Below are 7,540 nucleotides of genomic sequence, written 5' to 3' on the forward strand. Positions count from 1 at the left end.
AAGGTACAGAGGGTGAAAATTGGAGGCAAAATCAGCAATTTCTTAAAGATCCTGACTCCCACGGTTGGACCGAAAGGTCTGTTACCATGCTGTATGAACCTGCGACTGGATTATAAAATGTTCGTCCTGTAGTTCCATTCATTTCATGGGGTCCCAGTGTGGCTCTCCGTCGGAACTCCTTCATCCGAGACTGCATATCCCACGCTGATGTGGTCAGTTTGAAATCCTGTCGGAATGAAGAAGACTTTCCCGCACGAGAAATCTGCCAAACACTTAACCACGGGGACTGAGACAGCATCTGCAATAAGTGAGGTTTTATTCAGATGGGACAGTGACAAATTTAAATCCCCACCTGATCTGCTGCTCAAAGTCACCTCCATTTCCCCGGTCAGTTTCCCAAGTTTCAGGAAACTTATGTTGCTCCAGAAATATTTGGATTGACTGTGAGAGACGTCAATCAGAGAGCCCACCCACTCTGCACATTGTCTCCTCTTCCTCTTCCAGAGCTGGTTCACTTCCTATAGGGACTGAAAACCAAGTGAGGAGGTGGTGAGTGAAGGAGCAGCTTTTATACAAATTGTATCCCATAATATCCACACCAATCTTCAGGCAGTCTGACTATCCTGTGAGTAATCAGGGGTGGAAATGTCCCTTATGCTGTGTGAGAAGATCCAGTTAAGAGAGCTCTTTTTTTACTGAACTGATTGAAGTTGTGTGTTAGATACTGAGTGTGTTTGTTAGAAGCATTTCCGTTCTGACGTCCAACCTGAGTGACTCATTCCTGAATATGAGAAGGTGATGTATAATTATCTGGGAGGTGCAGAATATATGAGGATTCTTACTGATTTTCTATTGTTGAAGTGGGTTGGGGGTGGGGAACGGGGGAATGTGGTGTGTGTGTGTGCACAGTATATATAGGGTGCTGGTTATTATCTTGTGGACTGGGAATGATCAGTTTTCTTAGTTTTGGGAGATAGATGTTTTTTCTCTTTCCAAACAAAGACATGCATTTACACAAGAGGTTTTTACAACAACCAGCTGTCCTAAAGTTCTTTACGCCAGTGAAGTACTTTTGATATGTGTTCACTGTTGTGTGTAGGAAAGATGGCAATGTGTGCACAGCAATCTCTTGGAAAAAGTAGTAATGTGATAATAACCAGATAATCTGTTGAATTTTGGTGTTGATTGAGAGATTGCCTTTGGTCAGGACACTAGGCATAATTACATCTTTGCTCTTCAAAAGTGGGATTTCACCTCATACTTCCTCCAATCCCCATCACCACTCCACAGAGGGTGCAGAAGTGGCCTTATTTGAGACCTCTTCTGAAAGATGGTTCCTGTGAAGTTGCGGCTGTGCTTAATCCCTTTTGTGCCAGACTAATCTATGATTGTCTCTGATTCTCTGTCACTATCTCTGACTCTTTACTGTAATTTCCTGATGTTGGTCATGAACAGAGACACTCCGCACAGGAAGAGGTGCAAGGTCCACTCACAGAAGAAAAGGCTGACACCCTATCTCAGTACATCTACTGCTCTCATCCCTACCATTGTAGGCTCTGGACTCAACTATTCCAATCCTCTCCTGGCAGGAATCATATCTTGCTCCGTGCACCTGAGCTCCTCCAAAACTCTGCTCCACAGGCCCTAAGCCCCACCAAGACTCATTCCCAACCACCCCTGTGTTTGCCGATCTGCATTGGCTCCAGGTCAAGCAGCACCTTAACTTTAGAATTACAAAGAACAAAGAAAATGTACAGCCCAGGAACAGGCCCTTCGGCCTGAGCTGATCCAAATCTACTGTCTAAACCTGTTGCCGAATTCCTAAGCATCTGTATCCTTCTGCTCCCCACCTATTCATGCCTCTGTCCGGTGCACCTTAAATGAATCTACCGTGCCTGCCTCTACCATCTCTGCTGGTAATGCGTTCCAAATGCCCATCACCCTCTGTGTGAAGTACTTGCCGTGTGTATCCCCCTTAAACTTGCCACCTCTCACATTGAAAGCGTAACCTCTCGTTATTGAATCCTTCACCTTGGGAAAAAGCTTGTCTCTATCCACCCTGTCTATACCCTTCATGATTTTGTAACCTCAATCAGGTCCCCCCTCAATCTCCTTTTTTCTCATGAAAATAAACCTAACCTACTCAACCTCTCTTCATAGCTAACACCTTCCATACCAGGCAACATCCTTGTAAACCTTCTCTGCACCCTCTCCAAAGCGTCCACATCCTTTTGGTAATGTGGCGACCAGAACTGTACACAGTATTGTAAATGTGGCCGAACCAATGTCTTGTACAATTTTAACATGACTTGCCAGGTCTTATAATCAATACCCCGTCCAATGAAGGCAGGCATACTATATGCCTTCTTGACCAAACTATCCATCTGTGCAGCAACCTTCAGGGTACAATGGACCTGCACTCCCAGATCTCTCTGCCCATCAACTTTTCCCAAGGCTCTTCTTTGTCTGAATCCCTCCGTGGTAGTTATATGTCATAGTTTTTAATGAGAATATGAGGCTGGGGTTAGGTTCAGGCAACCTTTATTATGATCTACACATAAGTTACAGCATATCAAAAAGGTGCGCAAAAAGTTTCTAAGTAGCTTATTTTATACGGTTTAAGCTTAAAGAGTGCATATCCTCCCACACCTTTGTTTATATTGGTCAGCAGCCCTTTGTAACTAGCCTTAAGCCGAAGGAAGTACTGCCACACTCAGCAACTTCATTATATACATACAGGACAACCCCCATATCCAGGAATCATTTTCCACTTACCCATAGTTTACCACGGCCAGAACATATTAAAGGGAATGTTCCAGCACCAGGCTGCCGGGAAGGTAAATTTCCCATTTAAACAAATGGGTTTGCTCCTATCTGCGGTTTTGGGCTTCCACAGTAGGTCCTGAAACGTAACCCCCACAGGTACGGGGGAGCGACTGTACTGTATTCAAGTAAATTCCTTCCCAAGCATTTGCCAGATACATATATTTTATTAAACAAATTACAAAACAGTTTACAAAAAACATTGACAGCTGTACACAAAAGACAGCAGTTTTACAAGGGAGAGGAGCAGCAAAGCTAGGCCCCGAACCCTACCGTTCAACCATTTTACAGGGAGAGGAGGACAAACCTCAAATCCCAGTTCGACATATAACAAGACAGTGACAATGACATTTGTACATTAGACAATACCGTTACATACAAAAAGTGCAGACAATACAGACCCAGCAAGCCCCCGCCCCTCCCACCTTCCGACCACTCTAAGGCAGCTCGCCCCTACCCACCTTCCGGTTCTCGGTCCACCCCATGCCCCTTCCAGTTCTCGGTCCGCCCTGACACACCTTTCGACCACCTCTAGGACAGCCCGCCCCGGTACCCGCCCAGGGTGACAGCAGTCAGCATTTGCCAGATACATCATGTTAACTGCCAATTAATTAGATACTTGCCGATCACTTAAGAACCTTTTAAATTCCTTATTAACCTCATTACGGGAAATACACAAAAAATTGATTTTTGCTAATTGTTATAAGTTCCAACAAAGTTATGTGGCCATACCTAATGTTAGAATTCTTTAGCTAACAAGTTGTGAATGGATTGATTAAATAATTCAAGGAGTGATTTGTGTGAAATGTTTTTAGCTGTGTCTTGTGAGTGAATAACTGCAGCTGACCTTGAGTCTACAGAGTTGCACTTCTACTTGTGAAGACAACATTAAGCAAATATTTTCTTAACTACTGTCAGCCATGTTCTGCTGCATTAGCCATGGGCAGCCGTTGGCCATTTTATGCTGCTCAGTCATAGGCAGCCCAAACAATGACTTTGCACCTCTCCATTGTTGTAATTTTCATAGCCATACCTGGAGATACACTAATTGAAATGTCTTTCTACACATTCTTTAGGATTTTACCTGAAAGTGTCAGCCTTTCCCAAAATGCTTTCACCTGGATTTGGTAGCTTTGCTGAATGCCGCAGCTGAGTGCTGAATTTGGTATATCTGAGTGAATGAAGTGTGTTTAATTTCCCAGGATAAACCCGAATACTTCAGCTGTACTGAGCAATATTTTCTGTAGCTTCATAAATTCCTGTCCAGGATGTTTTCTTCAAATCATTTTGGAAAATAAAGGGAGAAATTGCAAAATCTCAGATGAATTAATATTTCTTCTGAGTTTTTTTTGTATTAAACAAATACTCGAAAGATAAATCTGATCTTCACTAGCTTGCCATGAGCTCACAGCTAACTGACAGCCTGTTTTATACTTAGCCAAACAGTGTTTTCCATTGTCGTCATGTGCCTGAGATGATGCAGTCTGGGCAAAGGGAAGAGAGTAGCCACATTGTCTGCTGCTGGTCATTTTCTAGTGTTCCTGCTAGAAACAGAGAGTGAGGAAAAAGATAGGACTTGCATCTGATTTCCCACAAAAAAGGAACAGCAGCGTGGCACACAATATGGAACAATATCTAACTCAGGTGTCGGTCCTTTAACAGGGATAGAAAAGGAGGTGGAGGAAATCATGTTTATTTTTCCTGTCTTACAGAAGGATTGCACTGGACTACAATACAGAGAGGATAGACACCAAACATGGATCTTGATCTTCACCCAAGGAACAACTAAATGGTGACATGGAAGGCCTTAATTGTGAGGTGTCAAACCAGGTTTGCACAGAGTCATTAATGCTCTTGAATGACCAACACATTCACCGACATTTGTTCAGATGTGAAAAGTCATTCTCAACATCACGGTACCTCCACATACACCAATGCCCTCACACAGGAGACAAACCATTTAACTGCAAGGTGTGCAACGAATCGTTCTCAAAGTCATCATCCCTTACCAGATGTCAATGTGTTGACACAAGGGAGAAACCATTCACGTGCAAGATGTGTGACAAATCATTTACACACTCATCAATCCTTCATGCACACCAACGTGTTCACACCGGAGAGAAACCATTTACATGTGAGGTGTGTGATAAATCATTCTCTGAGTTATCAACTCTCCGCCTACATCATAGCATTCACACAGGGCTAAAACCATTCACATGTGTGGTGTGCAACAAATCATTCTCCCATTCATGGACCCTCCGTGATCACCAACGCACTCACACAGGGGAGAAACCATTCAAGTGCAAGGTGTGCAACAAGTCATTCTCGAGGTCATCTTCCATCCGTGTTCACCAACGTGTTCACACTGGGGAGAAACCGTTCACTTGTAAAGTGTGTAACAAATCATTTGCACAGTCATCAACCCTCCATGCACACCAACGCACTCACACAGGAGAGAAACCAGTCAAGTGTGAGGTGTGCAATAAATCCTTTTCACAATTAGGAGGCCTCCTGGTCCATCAGAAGATCCACACAGGGGAGAAACCCTTCAAGTGTGAGGTTTGTGATAAAGCTTTTGTGACATCTTCGAGCCTCCTAATACACCAGATGATTCACACTGGAGAGAAACCCTTTCAATGTGAAGTTTGTCAAATGGCTTTCATCCAATTCTCTGATCTCCTGAGGCACCAGAGAATTCATACAGGAGAAAAACCGTTCAAATGTGACATGTGTGATCGTGCCTTCACACAGTTATCAATCCTACGTGCCCACCAACGCATTCATACAGGAGAGAAACCCTTCAAGTGTGAGGTATGTGGCCGAGCCTTCACACAGTCATCAACGCTTGTGGAACACCGACGCATTCACACGGGTGAAAAACCATTTCCATGTAAAGTGTGTGACAAATCCTTCTCAAGGTCATCATCCCTCCTTCTGCACCAGAGGATTCATACAGGGGAGAAACCTTTCAAATGTGAGGTGTGTAACCGAGCCTTCACACAGTCGTCAACTCTTGTAGAACACCAACGTATTCATACGGGAGAGAAACCATTTTCATGTAAAGTGTGTCACAAATCATTCTCAAGGTCATCAACTCTCCTTCTGCATCAGAAAATTCACAAAGGAGAGTGACCATTCAGGTGTCACGTCCGTCACAAAGCTTTAGCTTAACCCACTTTTTCATTCTGCTGAAAAAGATCCATTCTGAGAAGAAAGCATTCATGTAGGAAGTGTGTATCAATAGGTCCCTGAACACAAACACAATCATTTCAGCTCCTCATCCATTCCTCACGTGGTCTCAAGGTCAGGTTACCTGCTTCTGTTGCAATGAATAGACAGACACAAGATTGGAAAAACACAGCAAGCCAGGCAATATCAGGAGGCGAAGTCATCGTTTTGGATGTAACCCTTCTTCAGAACTGAGCTGTGTGTTTAGGAAAAGGTGAGGACTGCAGATGCTGGAGATCAGAGTCAAGAGTGTGGTGCTGGAAAAGCACAGGTCAGGCAGCATCCAAGGAGCAGGAAAATCGATGTTTTGGGACATTTCAGGTTCCTGATGAAGGGCTTATGCATAAAATGTCAATTCTCCTGCTCCTCGGATGTTGTCTGTTTGTGTTGTTCACCCAGTAGTGCTCAAACAGGGGGAGCTATTATTCCAAAGCACTGTCAGTCTCAGCAGGGACTGTCTTAAACCTCTCCCACCATCAGTTTAATTATTTTAAGAAGGTCAATTTAATCTTTGACCAGATTACCAAACACCTCCAGAAGATGACATCTATATATATAGAATCTCCTGTATGATGAGATTAGATTACTTACAGTGTGGAAACAGGCCCTTCGGCTCAACAAGTCCACACCGATCCTCCAAAGAGCAACCCACCCAGACCCATTCCCCTACATTTATCCCTTCACCTAACACTATGGGCAATTTAGCATGGCCAATTCACCTAACCTGCACATTTTTGGATTATGCGAGGAAACCGGAGCACCTGGAGGAAACCCACGCAGATACGAGGAGAATGTGCAAACTCCACACAGACAGTTGCCTGAGGCAACTCAACTTCCTTTCAGTACAGCATCAGGTACAAGTCATACCCCACTCTGAGCAAGAAGACAATCAGATCCTCAGTGGTTAGAAAGGCTTCAGCCTCTGATCGACCAGTACAAACACCTGGGGGAAGGGGCAGCCTATCAATGTTCACATTCTGTCCTTCAGGTTAGTACCTTATGAAAGACAACAGCCTACATTTATAGAGCAATGTCTGTATTGAAACTGCCTGATGGACAGAACAGTCCAGATCCTAACCACTCACCGTATGAAATATTTTTGCTCATGTCAGCATTGTCTCAATTGCAGCCTTTCATGAGTCGGACCATTTCCTCAATGTCTGCTCTATTCAGACCCCTCATGGTTTCGAAAACCTCGATCAAATCTCCTCTTAGCCTGCTCTTCTCCAATGAGAACAGAACTCTCATCACCAATTTAGCCTTGTAATTGAAGTTCCTCATTCCTGGAACCATTCTGGTGAATCTTTACTGCACCTTCTTTAATATCTTCATCTTGCCTGAGGAGTGGTGCCTAGAACAAGAAGCAGCACTCCAGCTGAGGCCAAGCCAGACAAACCATCACTTCCGTTAGGATTCAGAGCCCAATACTGGTTGGGGAGTGAGATCCATTCAGGTTTCTGCAGTACAGTAGCGCCTCGACTTACAAACT

The 7,540-nt window shown here is 44.0% G+C and overlaps 1 pseudogene; it reads left to right on the forward strand.

Moving 5' to 3' along the window:
• The first annotated feature begins 606 nt into the window (after positions 1-606).
• On the forward strand, positions 607-6,288 carry LOC122541592 (annotated as a pseudogene).
• Positions 6,289-7,540: the final 1,252 nt, after the last annotated feature.

The sequence above is a fragment of the Chiloscyllium plagiosum genome, chromosome 37, assembly GCF_004010195.1.
Source record: "Chiloscyllium plagiosum isolate BGI_BamShark_2017 chromosome 37, ASM401019v2, whole genome shotgun sequence".
Taxonomy (NCBI): Eukaryota; Metazoa; Chordata; class Chondrichthyes; order Orectolobiformes; family Hemiscylliidae; genus Chiloscyllium; species Chiloscyllium plagiosum.